The sequence below is a fragment of the Balaenoptera borealis genome (genome assembly GCF_965194805.1).
Source record: "Balaenoptera borealis genome assembly, chromosome: 5".
Classification (NCBI taxonomy): Eukaryota; Metazoa; Chordata; class Mammalia; order Artiodactyla; family Balaenopteridae; genus Balaenoptera; species Balaenoptera borealis.
In genome coordinates, this window is record NC_138862.1 from 133404389 (window position 1) to 133428922 (window position 24534).

Genomic DNA, 24534 nt, shown 5'->3' on the forward strand with positions numbered 1-24534 from the left:
CTGAGGCACTGATGACATTGTTGGGCCACCAGACCATCTCTGGACCTCCCATCTCTCATATCATTAAATGTTAGATGTCTTTGTAGTTTAAGCCACTCACAATGGGGTTTTCTGTCACTTCAGCCAAACACATAATTAACTGATACCATCTGCAAGTCTCAGTTAAAAATTCTCTGTCCTTAACCAGTTCCCCATCAGATTTGGGTCTCTGGCCCTGTCCCCACACCCTTTACCTGTGAAAGCATCTCAGGTGCTATTGTACCCTGAGCTACCTGTCTAGCTCATCCATATTCGGTCTGTGAATACCTTTCGGGCAGGCCTCTGTCTTTTCTTCTCTGTGCACCCTGAGCCTGCACACAGTGGGCCTTCAGAACCTCAGGGACCTTGTCACAACTCCACCATGGCCAGAAGCCTCCAGCCATCAAAACCCCCTGAGTCACTTTGGCCTAAGCACTGCTTCTGGATCTTGGGGGTTTTTACAGCCTCTACTGTAGTAGAGTGAGTGAGGTCATGAAGAGTTAGGTTCCGTGTAAAAAGAGCTTCTGAGCTGTCAGATGTCACCTCACACAAGCCTTCCAGTGCTGAGCTGTCGATTCATTGTCAGCTCAATCTCTCTTGTAGCAGCCATGGGAGCCTACAATGTGGAAAAAGAAGTACAGGAGCTGAGTTTCAAGGGAGACGCGGAAAAGACAGTGATGGATGCCTCTTGTTCCAAACTGAGTGAGGTTCCCTGAATGTTCTGAAAAAGGCCTCTGGTGCACAAGTGGGGAATAGGGCCCCCCAAGGCCCAAAGGAAGGAGATGTCCCCAGGTGTGGTGGTGGAGGGAGGCTCTTGGACTCCCCTGTAGCAGCTCCAGATGGCAGCCTGTAAACAGAGAGGACTGCCCATGTGGTCACATGAGCAAGACTCTGTAATTGCCATGCAAAACAAAGAAAGGGATGCAGGGTGTTGGGGAGCCAGGAGGGTGTGAATTGCTTTTGTGAGTCTCAAAATGGCCAAGTAGCAGTTACCAAGTCTCAGGCACCCACGGTAGCCAGCATGGGGCTGGGTGCGTTAGCCCCCATCACATGGACAATCCACACTGTGTGGTTTCCCAGAGTTCAAGCAGCAGGATCTGGGGTTTCTGTCTGGCACCACACTTTCTCGCTATAGCCCAGTTATCTCCTTTCTCTGAGTCTCAGTTTTTTTCTCTAGAATGGGGATGTTGGTTACTACCTTAACAGAACTAATCTGGACAATCTTAAAATTAATAACTGGCCCCAACAGATACTGCTTGAATCTGTAATAGGGGTGGGGCAGGTGCACAGTCTTTACTGCATTGCCATTGCTGCAAGACCTTTAGCGTGGGACAGTTAGCACGAGCCCCTTAGCATGGTGGTTAAAGGTCACACTCTGCCAACGGTGGGCTAGCTAGTGCTCCTCACGGCAGAGAGTGCAGTGAGAGGAAGATCGTGACCTTCTCCCTGGGGCCCTCCAAGCCCTCTGGTCTCGGGGCTGGCAGGTGAGCTGGGGGGCCCAAGGGACAGGCTGAAGGTTGTGTCCTGTAGAGGTCCAGAGCCCTTGCCACAGCTGGGCCCAGGCCTTGACCTTATGGCAGCAGCAGTCTCCACTGAGGTCTCAACAAATGAAGTATATGGACACTGCCATTAAGGTAACAGCTTCAACTACCTTCAGTCTCTCCATTCAAGTTTCTGATTGGTATTTGCTAGCATTTGTTTCGGTGGAACGTTTATAGGAACATGGTGACCTAACTGTGACCTGACCTCAAGAACAAAGGATCTGACACCAAGAAGTTTGCAACAGCTAACCATGCGCCTCCCTCACCTTTCCTATAAAAGGGCTTTGCTGAAAGCTTCCGGGGAGTTTTTGGGGTTTTTAAGGCATAAGACACCCATCTCCTTGCATGGCCCTGCAAAAAACCTTTCTCTGCTCCAAACTCCAATGTTTTGGTAATGTTTGGCCTCATTGTGTGTCATGCACATGGACTTGCATTCGGTAACAAATCCATTCAGATCACCAGATTAAACTGGAGTCTCGCAGTGTTATCTGGAAGTTCTTCCCTGAAGCTAGCCTAAACCCACACTGTTGCAGTTCCAGGGTGCTCCATTTAGCCAGCTGAACAGAAAACCCATAGTGGCTTAAACAAGCTAACAAACAATGCAGGAGAGAATGACTTATGTAACAGAAGTCCAAAGGCAGACAGCTTCCAGCAGAGCTGTACCTGGTGCTCAGTGATGTCAACAGGAATTGTCTCGCCTGACCTCTCTGCTCTGCTTACTGGTGTCATCCCCAGGAGGCTCTTCCTTTACGAGAGCAAGATGGCCACTAACTGCCACAGGCTGATATCATGTCCCCTCAGCTCCCAAGAGAAATAGAGCTTCTCTTCCCCAGGATTCCAGTACAAGGCCCCACCCTGGGGCCTGATTGGTCACTCGTCCAGCCCTGAGCCAATCATAGGGAGGCCAGGGAGAATTAAACATGCTGATGGACTAGATTGAGGTCATGTAACCATCCTCTCCAGGAAACTTGTGAGTTGTTCACCTTGTTTCTGGAGTAGGAGACAGTGTGATGCCAAGAGAGCAGAGGTCCAGCCATTGCGTCCTCTGTGCTCAGTGTCCTGGGATGTACGTGTTCACATCTTCCTACACCCCATTGTCCTCTATTTACAAAAGGATCCACTAAGGGGACTTCCCTGGTGGTCCAGTGGCTAAGACTCTGCACTCTTAATGGAGGGGGCCGGGGTTTGATCCCTGGTCAAGGAACTAGATCCTACATGCAGCAACTAAAAATAAAAAAGATCTCGCATGCAGCAACGAAGATCCAACTATGACTTGGTGCAGCCAAAAAAAAAACAATCATGACACACCTCTTCCCTTTCCAAGCCCTATCTCACTCACCCACACCAAAAAGAGCAGATCTCCTGTTTGAAGACAGGATTAGGGGTTCACTCCCAGCCTCTCGGCTTGCTTTTTTTGTGTCCCATTACAATCATTTCTTCAGTCAACAAACTGTAGGTCCACTGAGCACCTACTACATGCTGCTATGGGTTCTCAGGACTGTTAGTTGTTCTGAGTAGTGGGCATCACCCAGGAGTCTCCCAAAGGGAATGAGTTTTGTCTGAGGAAACATCTGGAGGTGAGCTTCCAGTCCGTTTGCCAACTAACTACTGTGTAGACCTGTGGAATTCCTCCCCCTCTCTTGGCTTCTACTTTCTCACCTGCAAAATTAGACACTGGGGAAAATGAGGTCCTAGAGACCCCCTCAGCTCTGATATGCTGTGGTTGGGTCTTAAAACATATTTCTCCAGCTGTGAGTCAGCCTATGGGCTCCATGGACAGTGACCACAACTCTCCAGGACAGGGTTGGGCTGAGTATACAATCACACAGTTGTATGGGGTTGGCCAAAAAGGGCTTTCAGTTTTGTTTTGTTTTTAAACATCTTTATTGGAGTATAATTGCTTTACAATGGTGTGTTAGTTTCTGCTTTATAACGAAGTGAATCAGTTATACATATACATATGTTCCCATATCTCTTCCCTCTTGCAACTCCCTCCCTCCCACCCTCCCTATCCCACCCCTCTAGGTGGTCACAAAGCACAGAGCTGATCTCCCTGTGCTCTGCGGCTGCTTCCCACTAGCTATCTATTTTACATTTGGTAGTGTATATATGTCCATGACACTCTCTCACCCTGTCTCGTCTCACCCTTCCCCCGCCCCATATCCTCAAGTCCATTCTCTAGTAGGTCTGTGTCATTATTCCCATCTTGCCACTAGGTTCTTCATGACCTTTTTTTCCCCCCTTAGATTCCATATATATGTGTTAGCATACAGTATTTGTTTTTCTCTTTCTGACTTACTTCACTCTGTATGACAGACTCTAAGTCCATCCACCTCACTACAAATACCTCCATTTCATTTCTTTTTATGGCTGAGTAATATTCCATTGTATATATGTGCCACATCTTCTTTATCCATTCATCCGATGATGGACACTTAGGTTGCTTCCATGTCCTGGCTATTGTCAATAGAGCTGCAATGAACATTGTGGTACATGACTCTTTTTGAATTATGGTTTTCTCAGGGTATATGCCCAGTAGTGGGATTGCTGGGTCGTATGGTAGTTCTATTTTTAGTTTTTTAAGGAACCTCCATACTGTTCTCCATAGTGGCTGTATCAATTTACATTCCCACCAACAGTGCAAGAGTGTTCCCTTTTCTCCACACCCTCTCCAGCATTTATTGTTTCTAGATTTTTTGATGATGGCCATTCTGACTGGTGTGAGATGATATCTCATTGTAGTTTTGATTTGCATTCCTCTAATGATTAATGATGTTGAGCATTCTTTCATGTGTCTGTTGGCAATCTGTATATCTTCTTTGGAGAAATGTCTATTTAGGTCTTCTGCCCATTTTTGGATTGGGTTGTTTGTTTTTTTGTTATTGAGCTGCATGAGCTGCTTGTAAATCTTGGAGATTAATCCTTTGTCAGTTGCTTCATTTGCAAAGACCCCGAATAGCCAAAGCAATCTTGAGAACGAAAAATGGAGCTGGAGGAATCAGGCTCCCTGACTTCAGACTATATTACAAAGCTACAGTAATCAAGACAGTTTGGTACTGGCACAAAAACAGAAATATAGATCAATGGAACAGGATAGAAAGCCCAGAGATAAACCCACGCACCTATGGTCACCTTATCTTTGATAAAGGAGGCAAGCATATACAGTGGAGAAAAGACAGCCTCGGGCTTCCCTGATGGCGCAGGGGTTAAGAATCCGCCTGCCAATGCAGGGGACACGGGTTCGAGCCCTGGTCTGGGAAGATCCCACATGCCACGGAGCAACTAAGCCCGTGTGCCACAACTACTGAGCCTGAGCTCTAGAGCTCGTGAGCCACAACTACTGAGCCCACATGCCACAACTACTGAAGCCCGCGCATCTAGAGCCTGTGCTCCGCAACAAGAGAAGCCACTGCAACGAGAAGCCCGTGTACCACAACCAAGAGTAGCCCCCGCGCATCAACGAAGACCCAACACAGCCAATAAATAAATAAATAAATAAATAAATAAATAAATAAATAAATTTATTTAAAAAAAAAAGAAAAGACAGCCTCTTCAATAAGTGGTGCTGGGAAAATTGGACAGGTACATGTAAAAGTATGAAATTAGAACATTCCCTGACACCATACACAAAAATAAACTCAAAATGGATTAAAGACCTAAGTGTAAGGCCAGACACTATCAAACTCTTAGAGGAAAACATAGGCAGAACACTCTATGACATAAATCACAGCAAGATCCTTTTGGACCCAGCTCCTAGAGAAATGGAAATAAAAACAAAAATAAACAAATGGGACCTAATGAAACGTAAAAGCTTTTGCACAGCAAAGGAAACCATAAACAAGACCAAAAGACAACCCTCAGAATGGGAGAAAATATTTGCAAAAAAAGGCCTTCAGTTTTTAAGTAAAAATAAAAGACACATTTTTCATTTTCACCAAGAACTTTATGGAATAACCTATTCACCCTTTAGTTCCACTACCTTCTGCCATTTTTCAGGCAACTTCATAATCCCATCTTCCCAAAATTTTTTATCTTTTTGAGCAAAGAACTGTTCCAGATGCCTTCCAGGGAATTGAAGTTTTTTTCCATTAAGAGAATTTTGTAAAGACTGAAATAAATGGAAATCTGAAGGTGCAATGTCTGATGAATATGGCGGGTGAATCAGAACTTACCAGCCAAGCTGTAACAGTTTTTGCCTGGTCATCAAATAAACATGTGGTCTTGCTTTATCCTGATGGAAGATTATGTGTTTTCTTTTGACTAATTCTGGACACTTTTCATTGAGTGCTGCTTTCATTTGGTCTAATTGGGAGCACTACTTGTTGGAATTAATCATTTGGCTTTCTAGAAGGAGCTCATAATAGAGGAATCCTCTCCAGTCACACTGTATATACATCACCTTCTTTGGATGAAGACCGGCCTTTGGTGTGGTTGGTGGTGGTTTATTTCACTTGCCCCATGATCTCTTCCATTCCATATTATTGTACAGTAACCACTTTTCATTGCCCATCACAATTTGTTTTAAAAATGGAAAGTTTTCGGGGCTTCCCGGGTGACGCCGTGGTTGAGAATCTGCCTGCCAATGCAGGGGACACGGGTTGGAGCCCTGGTCTGGGAGGATCCCACACGCCGCGGAGCAACTGGGCCCGTGAGCCACAACTACTGAGCCTGCGCGTCTGGAGCCTGTGCTCCGCAACAAGAGAGGCCGTGATAGTGAGAGGCCTGCGCACCGCGATGAAGAGTGGCCCCCGCTTGCCGCAGCTGGAGAAAGCCCTCGCACAGAAACAAGGACCCAACACAGCCAAAAATAAATATAAAAATAAGTTTAAAAAAAAAAAAGGAAAGTTTTCATTACATTTAAGTAGAGAATCTCATGTGGAAATACAGTCAAGAAGGTTTTTTTTGCTTAACTTATGTAGAACCCAAACATTAAAGCGATTAACATAACCAAGCTGGTGCAAATAATTTTCAACACTTGATTTGGATATTTTGAGTATGTTGGCTATCTCCCACGTGGTATAAAATTGATTGTTCTCAATTAATGTCTCAATTCGCTCACTATCAACTTCAACTGGTCTACCCAAACTTGGAGCATCTTCCCGCAATAAATCCCCAGCACGAAACTTTGCAAACCACTTTTGACACATTAGATCAGTCACAGCACCTTCTCCATATATTGTGCAAAAATCTTTTTTTTTTTTTTTTGCATTTTGATTGTGTTTTTACCTTTCTTGAAATAATAAACCATAATATGCCAAAAATGTTGTTTTTTTTCTTCCATCTTCAATATTAAAATGGCTACAAAATGGCTACAAAAATTCACCAATTTTGATGTCTTTTTTTAAAATGCATGCTGATATGACAGCTGTCACATGCAATATAGCAAAATTGTTTTGAATGAAGTTAAAGACAACTAAGTGCTACTAGAGCCATCTTACGGAAAAAACCGATGAACATTTTGGCCAACACAATACTTCTAATTCCCTCCCCTTCATGGCTGCTGAAGGCACCTAGGGCAGAGGAGGATCAGGGTTTTCTGTGCCTGTGAGAACGCCCAGACCTAGGGCCCTATGAGGTTGCTTAATGCTGCTGCTGCTGCTGCTACAGAAAATCTGTTTTGGGGCATTTGTGATTCCCAAGCTCTCCTACCACTGAAAGTCAAGTTTGGGGCTCTGAAAGGCAAGTAGAGGGAGACCACATAAAGCAGAGGGGAGGATGATGTGGAGGTTCCCCAGAGCCCGTCCATCACCCACTTCCCTCCCCCACCCTCCTCTCCTTTCTCTGTCACAGATGAAATTGGTCCATAGCTCCCTGGCACCTGGTGTGTTGGTGGGGAAAGGAATGATCCCTCTGTGGCAGGCCCAGTGGGGAGATCATTTTCTTCTGGATGAGCTATTTTTTCTTCATTCTGAACATTTGGACATGAATTAATTTCCCCGGTCATTCTGTCACTTATTGTCAGTTCACTCAGCCACTCATTACCTTATTTAACCAGTTGTTCCCCCCTTTATTTAGCTCATGACTTTTTTTTTTTTTTTTTTTTGCAAGAAGGGAGATTTATTAGCAGAACACAGGCAACCTAAGAACAGAGTACGGATTAGCTGGTCTTCCCAAAAGACTGGAACAGCAAAAGTCTGCTATGTCTCTTCCACCCTCCTGGGACCACACATAGTCGCTCACCTCTGCTTCTCTTTGCACAGCACTAGGTCCTCCCATCTTTTAAGTCTACTGGTTTCTCTCCAGTTCCTCTGTCAGGGCCCTAGTCTAAAGTACTATCCTTTTATCCCGGGAAAACTGAAATGGCCTCCTAATGTTTCTTCCCACAGCCAATCTGTTGTTCTCCTCATACAACCAGAGTGGTTTATTAAAAATGGAAAGTGTATTCAGTGGTTTCCCACTGCTCCTAAGATAAACATCAAAGTCTTAAGCCTGGTGTGGAACAGGATTACGATTTGCGCACATTCAGTGCCCTTTGCTGTGGCTCCCCTCTCATTGGAGGATTATACAGCTCTGCCTTTTCTTTCTCTCAGTCATGGCAAAGGAGCTGATGAACAGTGTAAGAAATGTGAACACACACTTAAGAACCAGTGCATAGGGACTTCCCTGGTGGTGCAGTGGTTAAGAATCTACCTGCCAATGCAGGGGACACGGGTTCGAGCCCTGGTCCAGGAAGATCCTACATGCCGCAGAGCAACTAAGCCCGTGCACCACAACTACTGAGCCTGCGCTCTAGAGCCCACAAGCTACAACTACTGAAGCCTGCACACCTAGAGCCTGTGTTCCGCAACAAGAGAAGCCACCGCAATGAGCAGCCCTCACACCACAATGAAGAGTAGCCCCCGCTCGCCACAACTAGAGAAAGCCTGTGCACAGCAACAAAGACCCAATGCAGCCAATAAATAAATAAATAAAATCTATTTAAAAAAAAAAACCAGTTCATAATTTACGTCTTCATTTCCTTCTTCCCTGGCATTGGCAATATCCACATAGAGACTGTCCCATCAGCCTGGGTCCAGAGGGAAGATGACATAGAACAGAGCTATGTGAGCCTGCAGCATGAGAGGTAAATAAACCTTATGGAAAGCCACTGAGATTTTGGGAATCATTTGTTACTCAGCATAACCCAGCCTATCCTAACTGATGCACATAATCCATGAGCTCTTGCTTTTGCCCTGTCTCTTTGTTAAAGCCCCACTGGCCTTTCATGGTTACACAGTTTGCTCCCTCCCACCTTAGAACATTTCTCTGTTATTTTCTTTCCTAGGAAAGTTATTTACACCTCCCTTTTTTCCCCCTTAGTTAATAGTTACTTACCAGTGGGAGCTCAGCTTAAATGTGAGGTACTCAGGAAAGAATTGCCTGATCTATGTTCAAAATACCTTGAATTCGCCTTCCTTGTCATTATCTCTCTTTCACTAAATTATAAGTTTGATGAAGACAGAGCCCAGGTATTTAGCTCATATGTTTGGAGGCCTTGCTCCATCTCTACTACCTGCCAGGGCCCATGCTGAGGGTCTAGATGTAATGAAAGTGAATCAGCCATGAGCCCTGCTCCCACAAACTCACCTCATGGCAGGGGAGATGAACACACAAGCAGCAGCTTCTGAACTCACTGTGATCATTTAAGCAGGAAATGAGTATAAAAGAGGCTGGAGGGAAGGCAAGGGAGACTGACTGGCAGAGGGGATATCGGAGCCTGTTTTGGAGGAGGACTTGGAGTTGGACCCTGAGGGGTCCCTGAACTGGGGTGACAGACATCCATAGAAACCAGACCCAGTACTACTGTTCATTTAACAATGATTTATTGAGCATCTACTCTGTGCCAGTTTCCAAGGGTAGAACAGTGATGGTGACATGCACAGCCCCTGCCCTCAACACCACAGGGGAAAGAAGTGAGCAGCACATGGAATACTGAGGACTCTCAGGTGGGGGAGGCAGACCTTCCTGGGGATCACACTCCCCTACCTTTTCCTGCTCTGAAACTACAGTTGCTGGCACATCTGGTCCCTTGCCAACCAGACCTTTCTCCCAGCTTGTTCTCACTTAGGACTATTTCATCCAGAGCAAGGAGTGGGGATTTTCAGGAAAGAGCTATGAAATACATCTCCTAGGGGAAATTCTTTATGGTTACATGATTTAGTATATGTATATCCTGCTGTTCTACAGGGGTCCTGAAAATGGAACCCTTCACATGCCTTCAATATTCTTCTATGTCCTCTTTTCCTGCCCATCTCTGTTATTCATCAAATTTACAGTCAATAGGTGTGTATTAAGCACCGTGGAACACCATGATGGTTTCTGATTCTATTAAATTCCCCACACCCCCAATGACTTAGGAAGCAGAGAGGGAAAGGACCAATTGTGGTCCAGCATCTGCTGGATGCTAGGCAGTGAGATTACATGCATATCATTATTTTCTGTAAAGGATGAAGAAACTGACACCCAAAGAAATTAAGTCACTTGCTTAATGTTGTATATCTCCAAAGTAGAAGAAAGTAAATCTGAACCAAGTTCTAGGCATAGGACGTTTGTCCTATGCCTTCCCCACAAGACAATCTCTCTGTTTTAGCTCGTTTCATGGATTTTCATTAAATTTTAAAATAATTTGGAACAATTAATGCTAGATTATATTTTCTCTATAGATTAACATCATCTGTGATTTTAAAGTTGGGGATGCCTACATGAGTTTGTAAATGTTTAGAGAAAATAAAATGTAAGGAAATAGAGTGTTTAGCTTAAAAAGAATTGTTAAAAGTTTATCTCAGAATTACTGGAACGCATAAGAGACTGGTTTTCAGCTTCAGGCCCAGTTTTGTACTGATTACCCATCTAATCTTAAGAAATCCTCTATTTTCTTATCTACAAAATGGGCATAACATTTGGTTGCTTAAAGTATATGGCAGTATGTACATACTCAAAAGGGGTTAGAATGAATTTACTAGAGACAAAAAGGAGTTACAGATTTATGACTTGCCAGAAGTCACACAACAAGGTGGAACTGGAAACAAGATTAGAAACTAGGAAAACCAAAATATCAACTAATTGCAAGCCTACCTTTCTCCAAGAGGCACTATACTCTGTTCCCTCCATGAACCCCCCAGATGATAAACTCCTCTTTATCTTTAAACCTCTTCCATCTTCTTGCAGAATGAAACCATGGCTTTCTCCAGCCAGACCACATCTGAGAAATCCTCTGTCCTGCAGAAGTGGATGGGAGCCCAACTCAGCCCTCCATGTCCTGCTTCCCTGCTCATCCCAGACTCCAGGGACACCAATTTCGATGCATGGTACATCCCTGGAATTCTCCCCCAACATTGTCTCTTTCCCTGGCTCCTGCTGCGAGATGGATGTCTTCTCTAAGATCTCTCTCTCTTTCCTTTCTGCACCCAAATGTAGCTCTAACTTCCAGTTGCAGCTCTCTTTCCTTTTCTTTCTTCTATCCCTTTTACTATCTAAAGTTTTCTACTTGGATAACCCTGACATTTCAAACTCAGTTGCCTATTTGGTACATTCACCTGGCCCTTGACCACCTCTGTTAATGGTTCCACCCACCTTCCAGTCATTGAGACTTGAAACACCACCTTCATCTGTGGCTTACCTTCCACACTATTGCCCTCCACCCACATTCCAATCCATCACCAAGTTCTGTACACTCAGTTTTTCTCGTAACCCTGCTACCCCTTGTCCTCTCCTGTTGTGCCTCTAATTTTAGTTTGGAACAAAAGTGATGTTTTCTTTCTCTGATGTACAAAAGCACTGGCTTGTACGACATGCTGTTCTACTTTGCATGGTGTTTATGTGCTTACTTGTCTTATTGTCAGTAGTAGATTGTAAATTCCTCAAGATCCAGAATTATGTATTTAATTTTAAAAGGTTTAAACAGGTGTCTACCATCTACTGGGTGATAGGGAAATGGTGATGAGAAAGATGAGTCCCAACCCCCTCCTCGGGAGAGCTCACACACTTGAAACAACAGATGTTGAATGGAGACAAAATACTTACTGCCGAATACATAATGAGTTTTCTGTGGTTTGATGGCTGAGTTGCACTCTTCATGGGTTTGAGGGTTTCTTTGACCAGGACACCTTAAAGAAAATAGATCAGCAATGAAGCTGAATGAAATATGGGCTTATATTTTAGTTCATAAGCTTTTTGTTCACTTATACATATTGATTCTCTGTGACAGGATTCTCAAGACTTAAGAAAGGAGAGCAAGAGTTAATTTTGGTGGAGCATCTGCTGTGTGCCAGTAGTGTGGTTTACATATATTATTTACTGAATCCTGACTTCTATCCCCCATTCAGAGGTGAGGAGGCTGAGGCTCAGAGCTGTTAAATGACTTACCTGGGGACGGATAGCTGGGTTGACACGTTAGGACTTGACTCTACCAGCATTGTTAAAACTCAAGTTAAGAGGTTGATGAACTTGGAAGGAATTTCAGAAGGCTTTTTTCAGATAGTTTTAGCCAGTGCTCTTCTCCAGGGTAGGCCTGAAATGACAGGGTGGCATGTAAGTCTCTGTGTTCATCCCTCTGGCAGTCACTTCTGTGAGATGCCGTGGGAGAAAGCAGCTCTCTGGATGTCTGCACAGGGCATGGACTGCCTTCTGTGGACCATTGCTCCAGGTTACTCTGGGTGTCACCTTGGGAGGCAGCCAGCATCTTCAGCTTTTATCTGAGGGCTCCATCTGTCATCAGTAGAGGAAAGATTTTGCCCTTTGCATCTGTTGCTCCTGAGGTGGTAAAAGGCAGACAGACACACAGCACAGAGTCTCCATCCTGTCAGCAGACACTGAGACTGAGGGTACCACGTGGTGCAGGTGCTGTTCTGAGGACGTGCTGCCTCAGGGGCTTCCTCACCATCCCCTGAGAACTCCTTGTGCCTCTGCTGGTCACCTCTCTACAATGCACATGGTCTCCTGGCTTAGAGACAGCCTGTTTTCTTTTGTAATGAGCAGGAGATGTTAGACTGACTATAATCCCAGACTCTGTGGTCCACTCAGCAGAACATCCTGAGCAGCTACAGTGGGTGAATCAGACAAGGCTCCTGTCCTCAAAAAGCTCATAAAACAGTAAGAAAAGACTGTCTATTGGTCTGTGTACCAATAAGCACAATAAAAGAGGGAGGTGATCTGCTCTTTCCGTGGATGCTGGGGCTTCCTTGACTAGGAATAGAGGGAGCTAGAGGCTGCACTTCCCACAGGTCTGCACCTTTCTGCTTCAGGGAAGGTTGCCCTCTGGGAGCCCGTCAGAGCTTAGGCTTGATCTTCAGGCCATGATGGAACTAAATTCTGTGGCCGAGTTTCTGGGAGTCATGGCAGCCACCTTCAATCAGCAAAGTGTCCCTTGTCAGCAGGTGCCTTTGCAGCAGCCTTCAGTGTTGATGATGGAATAGATCAGCTCTTCGTTCTGGGGTGGTTGTCCAGCTTGTCCCTGGAGAAAATAGGGGCAACTATCATAATCATCCACAGGCTCTGGCATGCCAATAGTCATGTTTTTATAGGAGGGGAAACTGAGGCTCAGAGAGGTTCAGCAACTTGTCCAAGATCACACAACTTGTAAGCAGAGGGGCTGAGTTTCTCTGAACCCACCACATCCAGCTATAAAAGCTTAGCTCTTTTTTAAAAATTTATTTTTTTGAAGTATAGTTGAATTACAATTTTGTGTTAATTTCTGCTGTACAGCAAAGTGATTCAGTTGTACATATACATATATATATTCCTTTTCATATTCTTTTCCATTATGGTTTGTCATAGGATATTGAATATAGTTCCCTGTGCTATACAGTAGGACCTTGTCGTTTATCTATTCTATATATAATAGTTTGCATCTGCTAATCCCAAACTCCCAATCCATCAGTCCCCCACCCTCCTCCCCCTTGGCCACCACAAGTCTGCAAAACCTTTGCTCTTAATTACTAGGCCACACTGTAGCATAAGCTAGCATCCAAGTTCCCTGGTACATTATTTATTAAACCTGCATACACTGGACAAAATATCATTATTTGAAGACACAAACATCACTTCCCTCACTCTTGGGCTATAGCAAGAGTTCGCAAACTTGTTCTGTAAAGGGCCAGATGGTACATGCTTTAGGCTTCGTGGGCCACGTGTTCTGTCAAAACCATTTTCAAGTGGAAGCACAAAAGCAGCCAAAGATACTACCTAAATGCATGACTGTGGCTGAGCTTCAAAAGCATTTTATTTACAAAAAATACGCAGCAGGCTGGATTTGGCCTGCCGGCTGTAGCTTGCCAACCTCTGGTCTACAGCAAGAAGCAGTTTCTTTTAATACAAACAGGACCAGTCATATATTCCTAAATTAGCCTTTGGAATTAGCCTAGAGATTTTCTTGTGGGGGTGTTGCAGGGGGAAGGCAGTGGGAGGAGGATATTACTGACCTGTGTCACCCTTGAAACTGATCTCGGAGAGACAGCAGTGAGCGGTGGCTTGAAGCAGGATCTTAGTTGCCTGCCCAGGAATTGGACCTGGGTAGCCTGGATGAAAACCAGGAATCCTAGCCACTAGTCCACCAGGGGCTAAAGGCTAGAAGTGAAATTCCCCTGGCCCTTGCCCCCATTGAAAAAAGGACTTCGCAAGGAGGCAAAAACTGTAAAAACAGGTACAAAGTTTATTATTAGAGACACAGCACAACAAATGGGAGAGTACACAAAGAAACAGTTTGTTTATTTAAGACAAAAGCAAGACAGAGATACACACCTGGAGAGAAAGTGTGTGGATGTCCCCCCTAATGAGGAGTGCAGTAAAGAGACAGTTAAATCATTTATATTGGGCAGTTCTTCCGGGTCTTTGTTTACCGTTGGCCAATTATCTGGTTTCTTTTCCCGCACGTGACCTGCCTAGGACCCTCCCCAACATGCGTGCGCAACTTTTTTCCAAGATGGATTCCAACACAGAGGCCTATGGGCGGCCATTGGCATCACCTATTCTGGGGTGGTGCCCCCTCCTTTTGACACCCGAGGAGGCTTTCTGCACATGTGCAGTGCCTCCCTTGCCCCAAGGATGGGAAATATGTGACCTCTTGATCCTTTACTCCAACAAGGTTTAACCCCTCTCTGTTCCTGCCTTGACTGTTATCTTAAAGTGTCCTCAGGAGACAAAGCCTGGCTATTTACCCTGTTCCTGTTGTTATTTCTATCTTGAAGTGCAGACAGGAGGCTGGTCATAAATATCTAGCCTGGAGCCCACTTGCCTCCTGCCTCAGGAAATATAAACAGGAAGCTAGTTGTAAATGCCTAGCCTGGAGCCCATCTATCTCCTGCCTCAAAACCAGTGGATGGAACAGAAGTTTTGGCAAAGGTCAAAAAATGTCGTTCAAAGTCCTGAGGTTCCCATGTGACTTTATCACCCAGACAATACAGGTTTTCTCTGCAGGACTGTGTTCAGCCACTTCATCATTCAACAAGCATGTAGTTGACAAATCTCTCTTGCCTCGCCACATCTGAACAACAGGCTGAGCTTGTGTCTTGGCAGGAATTACCAAGGAGACATCTTCCTGGCTTATCAATAGCACTGGGTTTCCCATAGAAAATAGGACAGGTGTGTTCACATGACTGCCAGCCCTTAGAGTTCAAGACCCAGAGAACACCTCAGGGAAGGACTCTGATATACAGAATCTAGTTTAATGTACTTGCCAGATGGGGAAACTGAGACCCAGAGAGGGGAAGTGACTCCCCTGAAATGCAATCTCTAGTAGCCAAAGGAAAAAAGAAGAGGAAATATGAGCAAATTTCTTGGAAAACTCCCATCTTTTATTCAGATACAGACCCCTGCATCTATTATTAGACTCTTGTGGACTCCTGCTTGGCTTTCCCTGACCTTTTCTTCACCATCTCCTGCACCTAGGAAGTGCTTCTGAAAATTTAATGTACATGTGAGGTATTTAGAGATTTCATTAAAATGCAGATTCAGATTCAGCTGGTCTGGGGTGGGGCCTGGAATTCTGCATTTTTTGCCAGAGGCTTGGTAATACTGACATTGCTGATCCATGGACTGCATCGTGAGTAGTGAAGGGATGAATTCCTGAGCCCATCAGGACTAAGTTAGGGGAAATAAAGAGTATTGTCTCCACAATCTGATGCATTTGCCCACCATACTGCTGGTCCCCACTGGTTCAGGAATGAGACCTGGTGCTTGTGTGACCAAGGAGGCCCAACATCCACCCTCTGCATCCTTGGTTGTTTGGTACATAGGATTGAGCTACATCCTGGGCTCTGTTCCTACACACAGTCTGTGTTCTGCCTGCTAATTTTTCCTAAGACACCAGGTTCCTTCTGAGATTCATCTCTGGATACTCTCCCATCCCCAAGGGCTGGGTATTGATGCTCATGCCTTCAGCATGGAGTAAGAACTTGCACATGCCCATCAGGTCCACCTCTGTGCCGTTCAACCAGGCTCTGTAACAGCAGGTCTACAGCTCCATCATATCGTTCATGATGCTGCCCTATTTTTTTTGCCCCAGCCTGTTTTGTTTACCTTATATGAAGTTGCTCCCAACCACCTTGACTTCATACCTCATTAGCTGTTCTTCTGAGTACAGCTTCCTTAACTCTTTATATGAGCTTTTGTAGCTAAAACTGACTCCTCTCCTGGTCGGTCACTTGAAGTGTTTCTATAGCTCTGCAGCCTGGAATAAACATCCTCCCAGTCTGATCCAACCCCTAGGGTGCTTTTTCTCTTTGTATTCTCTTGGGGGTCTGCTGAACTTGTTCTGATCCTGTGTTGAATAGGGTCTGGCAATGGCTGGAGTCCTGATGTGATTGTACTGTTTTCCTCAAACTATCTAGAGTATATGACTTGGGACATCTCCTGTGGCTTAAAATTTCTCCACTGTTATGACAGCTTGGCATAGTGGACCTCCTCTTGCTCTCTAACTTTATTTTTAATGTCTATGTCAATAGCAATTGAAACTGTCATATCCTCTGGGGTCTTAGCCTGCCACTCAGCTGCCCTCAGAGCCTCAGAATTTATTCCCACCCTGTCTGATCTTGGCTTCTTTCTTCCACCCACCTATCCTGATCACAAGGGCTGGGCTCCTTCATTATGATCAGATGTCCTGTTCTACAAAGAGCCAAATCCAGCTGAGAAGAGGCATCATTGAAAGCAAACATTTTTCAACACCGATGGAAATTTAAGCTGTGTCAAAAACTTGTCAATTGCAATACATAGTACAGGGCATAATTAGCCTGCAAAATACATTGTATTAACTTTAACAGTGGCTACAACCAAGGGTTTCAGGAAAACCTGCCACTTTTGCCATACCTCCCACTTGAAAAATTCATCCTATAGGCCACCAGACACAATCGATTTTCATGGGGCTCAGATACAAAATCCTTGATTCTTTTATCTGGAAAGGATGATAAGTATCATTTAGCTTTAGCCCAAAGCTTCTGTTTTCCATATGGGAAAACAAAGGTCCAGGTAGGTAATATTAATGATTATAATAACACATAGTGTTTGACAGTATATTATGTACCAGGTACTATTTGTGGTAAGCCTTTTGAATACAGATATTCATTTTAATCCTTACTACCTAAGAAGTGAGTATCCTCATTTTGCAGAATGGAAACTGGGGCAGGAGTGATTACATGTCTAATTCAAGGTCACATAGCTGATTAATGATGGGACCAGGACTCAGACCCCAGATCACTCAACCAGTCCAATATGCTCCTCTCATTTTTTAGATACTTTCCTCTCTGCAGTCTAGATTTCTCTTTCTGCTTGTGATTTTTATAGAGGGACAGGGGGAACAATTCTGATATTTCTTTCAACTTAGTATCCTTTGTGGCCCAGGAGGGTAAAGTGAAATTGTACATACCCTGTATGAAAGAAAAACATGAAGAAAATGTATATTTTTATTTCTGACTATCTTCTTTGTTGATTTTTTATCCTATTTTTCCCACAAGAAGGGAGAAAGGCTGAGTCCAGCCTTTCTTTTCCTGCCATTTCTTTCTAGGGCAACTTTACTTTGTGGTAAGTAGTGGTATTGAATTTCAGAAGAAAAACTCACAGAAGTGAACTTGTCCCTTCCCACAAAGTCCATAGCTTTTGGCTTAACTGTGGATCAAAGGTGACTCCTATTTTGCAGAGTAAGGGTGTGGTAGGGCAAGAAAGTGTCTTATTCTTTTATAAAAGGTTTGAAAATCTTTCTGTTAACTTGTGATGAAGGTAAAAGCTGACCGGGTTAGATGGTGTTTCTTTAAAAGCTAAATGAGGGACTTCCCTGGTGGTCCCAATGCAGGGTGCCTGGGTTCGATTCCTGGTTGGGGAACTAGATCCTGCATGTCACAACTAAGAGCCCGCGGGCTGCAACTAAAAAAGATCCTGCATGCCACAAGGAAGATCCAGTACACAGCAACAAAAATCCAGCATGCCACAACAAAGACCCGGTGCGGCCAAATAAATAAATAAATATTAAAAAAAAAAAAACTAAAAACTAAATGACTGGCCTGAGAGGAGAGCTGGGAAAGGTCATATAGTTCTGGTGCCTTCAATCGCATCCCACTGCCCCTCCTCCCCCATCAGCTTCTAGTTCACTGACTCTTGGGGAAAGTCCACACCTTGCACACAGTAGATTCTTGGTGAACACTTGTTAAATGGATGAGTGAGTTATATGGTAGGACATGTAGAGACCTTTTGCCAATATTTATTACCTGCCAAAAAGAGCTGATTAGGATTCCCCCAGTTTCAAAGGCAGGATTGAGAGAGAGTTCACGAAAGAGGTGACCAAAGTGAAGTAGCTCACAGAGGAATTTAAGAGAGAGAGAGGTGAAAAAGAAACCACACCTTGGCCACATTATGGAATAGCTCAGATCAAACTGTAGTAAAGAAGAAAGAAAAATCAAGACTTGAACAAAGTGTGGGCTCTTGTCTCCACTGAAGACTCTTTTATAGGACTAACAAATCTTCCTTAAAACAGATGCTGATGATAAAGTGAAAATATTGGGAATGTTGCATGTGCTTGGGTCAATGAACTCTATCATGGAGGATGGCAAACTGTGCAATCCACGATTGAGATGGAACTAAGAAAGTAACTATTGCCCCCAGACACTCACAATTACCTCAAACTCAGAAATGTATAGGAGTCATGTGGCTGGTCAGAATTTTGCCTGATTCAGTGAACTGGTTGGGGAAACAGGATTATAGAGTCTTCCTTTGGACCAGCAGGTGGAGCATGGTGAGTGAGAAAACACCATGTAGCCTTGAAAAAAAAATAGTAATTTATCTAGCTACAAAGGTTATTTCACATGCATTGTACAGCAAGGGAGAGATTCTTTCCTGATAAATCAATAATAGCCTGGCTTAAAGTTGGCTTGCTTATTTCTACACCCAAAAATCAGGATTTTTTTTTTGTCTTCCTGTACAATAACATTGCTTTTTTCATTATGATCTATGACAGAAACCCAGCATTCCTGAGTGACTGAAAAATTAGTAAGGGTCAAGGCGTGGAAAAAGCAATTTTGTTTGCAATTTCCTAAAGGATGAATACATGAATAATAGAGGAGTCAGAATTTTCAAGAAGTCTTGACTTATGTTTTAATGTCAAAAGAAATCTAAATAATACATCTATAAAAAAGCAAAAGAAAATGTATTCATCTGTTTCAAAATAGGCATGACATAAAATCAGATTATAAATGAATGTTTGATGTATTTTTCTTTTACCTCATAAAACAAGGGGTTGTAGACTTTACTCCAAATACCAGAAAGGTCCTGGTCATGGTATCTTGTGAATTTTGGCAAGATTTCTATAAAATCCTGAAACACAAATAGAGAGAGAGAGAAAAAAAATTTCTACGCCAGAGTTTTGAAACTGAGCAGGACCCTGTAGGGCTCCTGGCACAAAAGCCTTTCTGTGTCCCCCATTTCTTGATTACATACAGGAAATAAGCTTCATTCAGCCTCTATGACCTTCCCTGAGTTCCATCAAGCAGTTTCAAACAGTTGCTAATCTGGGAAGTGAGGGGATGTGGAGAAAAGAGAGGAACAGTCAAGAAACAAGGTGATTGGGCAAGGTCCCTGTTCCTCCTCAAGAGATACACATAACAATATCTTTGAGCTGTTTTTAAAAATTTTTTATTTTTTTATTTATTTATTTTTGAGCTGTTTTTGCAGATACTGAAACCCCCACCAGGTGAGAGCAGTTAGCTGTATGCTGCCCACAAGGTGGGGACCCCTGACCATTGAAGCCAGAAAGTTGATGATGCTGGCTCCCACTTACCTCACCACCAACCAATCAGAAGAATATCCATGAGATGATCATGCCCCCATTGAACCATTACTATAAAGTTCCTCACTACCCCCTCCAGGTAGGGACACATGGTTTTGAGGGTATTAGCCCTCTGTGACTCCCTTTGCCTGGCAAAACAAAAAAGCTATTATTTGCTACTTCACCCAAAACTCTGTCTGCAAGATTTGTGTCGGGGTATAGAGGTCAGATTTGGCATCAGTTTCTCAACTTAAGCATTATTGATATTTGGACAGGATAATTCTTTGTTGTGGGGCTGCCCTGTGCACTGTAGGATACTCAGCAGCATCTCTGGCCTCTGCTCACTAGATGCCACATCATCCCTCGACCCTCAGTTGTGACAACCCAAAATGTCTTCAGACATTGACAAGTGTTCCCTGTGAGATGAATTTGCCTCTGTTGAGTACAGTCCTTCACATAAAAGTGCATCAGTAATACTGGCTAGGATTCACAAACACTAATTGATTATTTCTCATTTTTACATTAAACATGTGGGCATGTTACTGAGTCCGTTCATCTCTGGGTTATCAGTCTGCGACCTCCTTTCTGAAATGCAAACAGCTACAAGGGGTGATTTGCTACAAGAGATTATAGGGAAAGTAAAGAGAAAAAAACCAGGTGCAGGATGTAAATTACCTAAATTACACAGGATTAGGGGTGACAGGTTAGCTTTGTGAAGGACAAATCTAACTACAGGCACTACAGATTAGTAACAGTTAAAATAAAACTAAGAGTGATTAACTCTTTCAGGCCAGGTTATGTTTCTTCTCTATCTTGTTCACTGTTCCCTTTATTTTCCTTGTTCTCAGGAGAGGGAAAACTTGATTTCTATTTTTTGCTGTGACAGGTATAGCAACTGAGGACAAAAGAAAAATCATAACACTTTTAGGAGTCAGAAGAACTTTGCTAAAGATGCTGCAGCCATATTTTAAGCCTCATTAATTGCAAAGCGACCTGAATAAAAGATTCAAATGTGTTTTGAGCTGAATGGAAATTCTAAAATTGATGAAAAAGAGATAAATGATCTGCAAGTCTTAAATAGTAGATTATGTAACCAGAACTCAAAAGCTTTTTTTTTTTCATGAACTTGCCTAAATAGGACTATGCTGTTAGTAACACTTCTGGTTTTTCCCTGTGAAATGAGAACCATTATCTTGCTTCCTTCTGGATGTCTTTCATTTCTAGCACTAGATGCACATCTGTGTGCAGACACACACACATACATGCATATGCACACACGTGCACACACCCACACACGTACACAGGTGTAAAGAAATAAATTAGAGGTTCCAGAAAGTATCTTAATAGATTGATTAACCATTCAGTGAAGTTCTTGCAAAATTGCAGACTGTTAAAGTAAGCGCACATCCTACAATAAATATACAGAAAAATATAATTAAAAACCTATTATGAGGACAAAGAAATCATCCTAAAATGAGTCTAAATTTGACAATCTTTTGTAGTTTTGACTATAATCTGCAGGTTGGTGACTCCCAAACTGTAGTTAATTTTGTTGCTCTTACTTATCATCTGGGGCTAGTCCTATAATTCCAGCCCTTGTTGTATATCACCAGTTGGATGTTTCTCTTCATCCTCAAATTTGACAGGTACAAACCTGAACTCACCTTCTTAACTTTTATCCATTTCCTCTTTATAATCTTTCTACTTTTGCCAATGATGAAATTTATCATCCTGCTTCATAGACTAATCACTTTTTCTTGTCTGCTTTCACAACACAGTTGACCTTGAACAAGGCAGGGATTAGGGCCGCCAACCCACACACAGTGAAAGTCTAACTTCACAGTCTGTGTCCACTGTTTCACATCTGGAGGATTCAACCAACTGGGGATCATGGAGTACTGTAAGCAGATAGGTTAGGGGGTCCCCAGAGAAAGAGAACTAAGAATGGCTTTCTTGACAAAAAGAACTCATTTTGGCCTAAGCCATTTTTTGACCTAAGCCTGGCCACAATGCTTGCTCTTGAACAGGTCTCAGTAATTAATTATCTTAAGGGAAGGAATGCAGAAACTAGGGAGGAGCAATCAAGAAAGAGTAGTGCAGCCTTGGGGTAGGGTCCTGGTTCCTTACGGGATATACATAGTAATATACCTTTGAGTTCTGCAGAAACCAAGGCCCCCACTCAGGTAGAGAATGGAATGATGATGTTGACCCTCCGTACTTCAATCAACTAAAGGTTGAACTCTGTTGACCTTTGCCCCGAGTCTATGCTGAATTCTCCTCTGCTCAAGTGCCCTCACCCTTAGCTTAAAACTTCCCCAGCTTTGCTGTTCATGGAGACACTGCTTTAGGAGAGATCCCTGGTATTCTCCTTACTTGCTGCAAGTTATAATAAATACTCTCTTCTCTTGATCTTTGGCTTGGTTGTTTCTGTTGGCTCAACACCCACCAAGAGGCAAGCCCAGTTTTAGGGTAACAGTACTGTAGCATGAATTTATTTTAAAAATTCACACATAAATGTACCCATGCCGTTCAAAACTGTGTTGTTCAAGAGAACTGCATACCCAAAATAGACCCCTTTACTTCATTGTCCCCTCCCAGTCCAGATCACCACAATCTGGGTTTCAAAGAGCTTCCTATTTGGTCAGTTTGCATCACATTTCATCCTCCACACAGCAGCGACACTAATCCTTTTAATTTTGTTTTTGTAAGTGCTAATATTTTTAAAGCATCAATCAGGTCATGCCTTTCTGTGGTTTATAACCTTCACTGGCTTTCTGTTTACTGGGAATAAAATCCAAACTCAATTAGTCCACAGTGGCCTTTCTGTCCTGCTTTCTTTCTGCTGTCCCCTCACTCATTCCCCTCCAGTAACACTGGGGTCCTTCTTGCTGTCTCCTGTACACACAGGCTGGGGGTTTCTGCAGACTGTTCCCTGGCTGAGACACTCCCCTACTGACCCCACCCCAGCTCTTCTAGCTATCCTGCCCATCCGTATCATGCTATCTTGCTTTATTACCTTCAAAGAACTCATTGCCATTTGAAATTACTGTATGCATTTACTTATTTATCATCTATTTCCTACAAAATATAGACTCAGAGACAGCCAGGATCTTGCCTATCTTGTTCACTGTTGGTTGTTGTGTTGGCAAAGCCTAGAACAGGGCCTGGCATATTCGTAGCTACTCAGAAAACTTTTTTGAATAAGTTACTTCTTGTCTGTCATTTCTGATTCTGTCTTACCTTGTCATCCTTTGTCTGATGTCTTATCATCTAATTTCAGCCTTCATTTCCTTACTTCTGAATGGCTTCCACAGTTATTTTAAAGGCTCCAATATCTTTTCCCTCCAAGCCGTTGTCAGTCAAATGTCCCAAAGCACGGCATATCTTGTGTGCACAGTACTGAGGTAGGTACACAGGCTTCTTTTGTGTCCCCTGCTTTACATCTACATTTCCCCATATGACTTTCCAATTTTTCCATAAGAGAAATGACATTGCTAGTGAAAGAAGCACAGGACTGTAGTTTTAAAGGTCTAGGTTTTAATGAATTACTTAATTTTTCTAGACTTTAGTTTTCTCATCCCACATATTGAAAGAGTCAAGCTGAAAATAAATAGAATAATCCCATAAACATCTGTCCAACATTTTGCAGCTTACAAAGACTTTTCCTTCTTTAAAAAAAAATTATTTTATTTATTTATTATTTTTGGCTGCATTGGGTCTTTGTTGCTGTGCATGGGCTTTCTCTAGTTGCAGCAAGCAGGGGCTACTCTTCGTTGCAGTGCTCCGGCTTCTCGTTTCAGTGGCTTCTCTTGTTGCAGTGCACGGGCTCTAGGTGCATGGGCTTCAGTAGTTGTGGCTCGTGGGCTCTAGAGCACAGGCTCAGTAGTTGTGGTTCACGGGCTTAGTTGCTCTGTGGCATGTGGGATCTTCCCGGATCAGGGCTCGAACCCGTGTCCCCTGCATTGGCAGGTGGATTCTTAACCACTGCGTTACGAGGGAAGCCCAGACTTTTCCTTTTCTTAACTAACTTGGTTTTCACAAATCCCTGTGAAAGGAAGAAAGCTGGCCTCATATTTCTCTTCTATTTCTGTACAGCATTTAGCACAGCTCTGGGAATAACTTTGGCTGATTGATTGATTTTGTTAAATTTCTTAGTTGATGTTAGAATTGTTTTCATCTTAGTGAGTAGGTAGCTGAAAGCCACAGATAGACAATCTTTCTTGTTTCTCTCTTGCTCCCCCTGATGCCAAAAATTCAGCCTCTATGCACCAGTGCCAAATTGAATCTCAGAGACAGAGTTTTGTGTGGAGCAGAAGAGAACAACGTTATTGCTTTGCCAGGCAAAGGGGGACACAACAGGCTCATGCCCATCAAAACTGTGTGTCCCAACCTGGGGGGATTTGGTGAAGAGTTTTATAGCAATGATTCAAGGGTGGGATTGCTGATAAGGATCAGGGTGTGTGCAGGACCTGCATTCCTTTAATCTGGCCTCAGGTCGTCTCCTGATTTGCTTTTGTGGTTCTCAAGGTTATCAAACTGTGACCATCTCTGGAATGAAAAATGCTTCATCAAGTAGTTAATATCTTCCACTTGTTGGGGGTTTTAGTTCCGTAGACGAGCTCAAAGATATTGTTATGTTTATCCCTGAGGCTGAACCAGGACCCTGCCCTAAGGCTGCACTATTGTTTCTTGACTGCCCCTCCCTTGTCTCTGCATCCCCTCCCATTCCTGATTAACAATTGTTTGAACCTG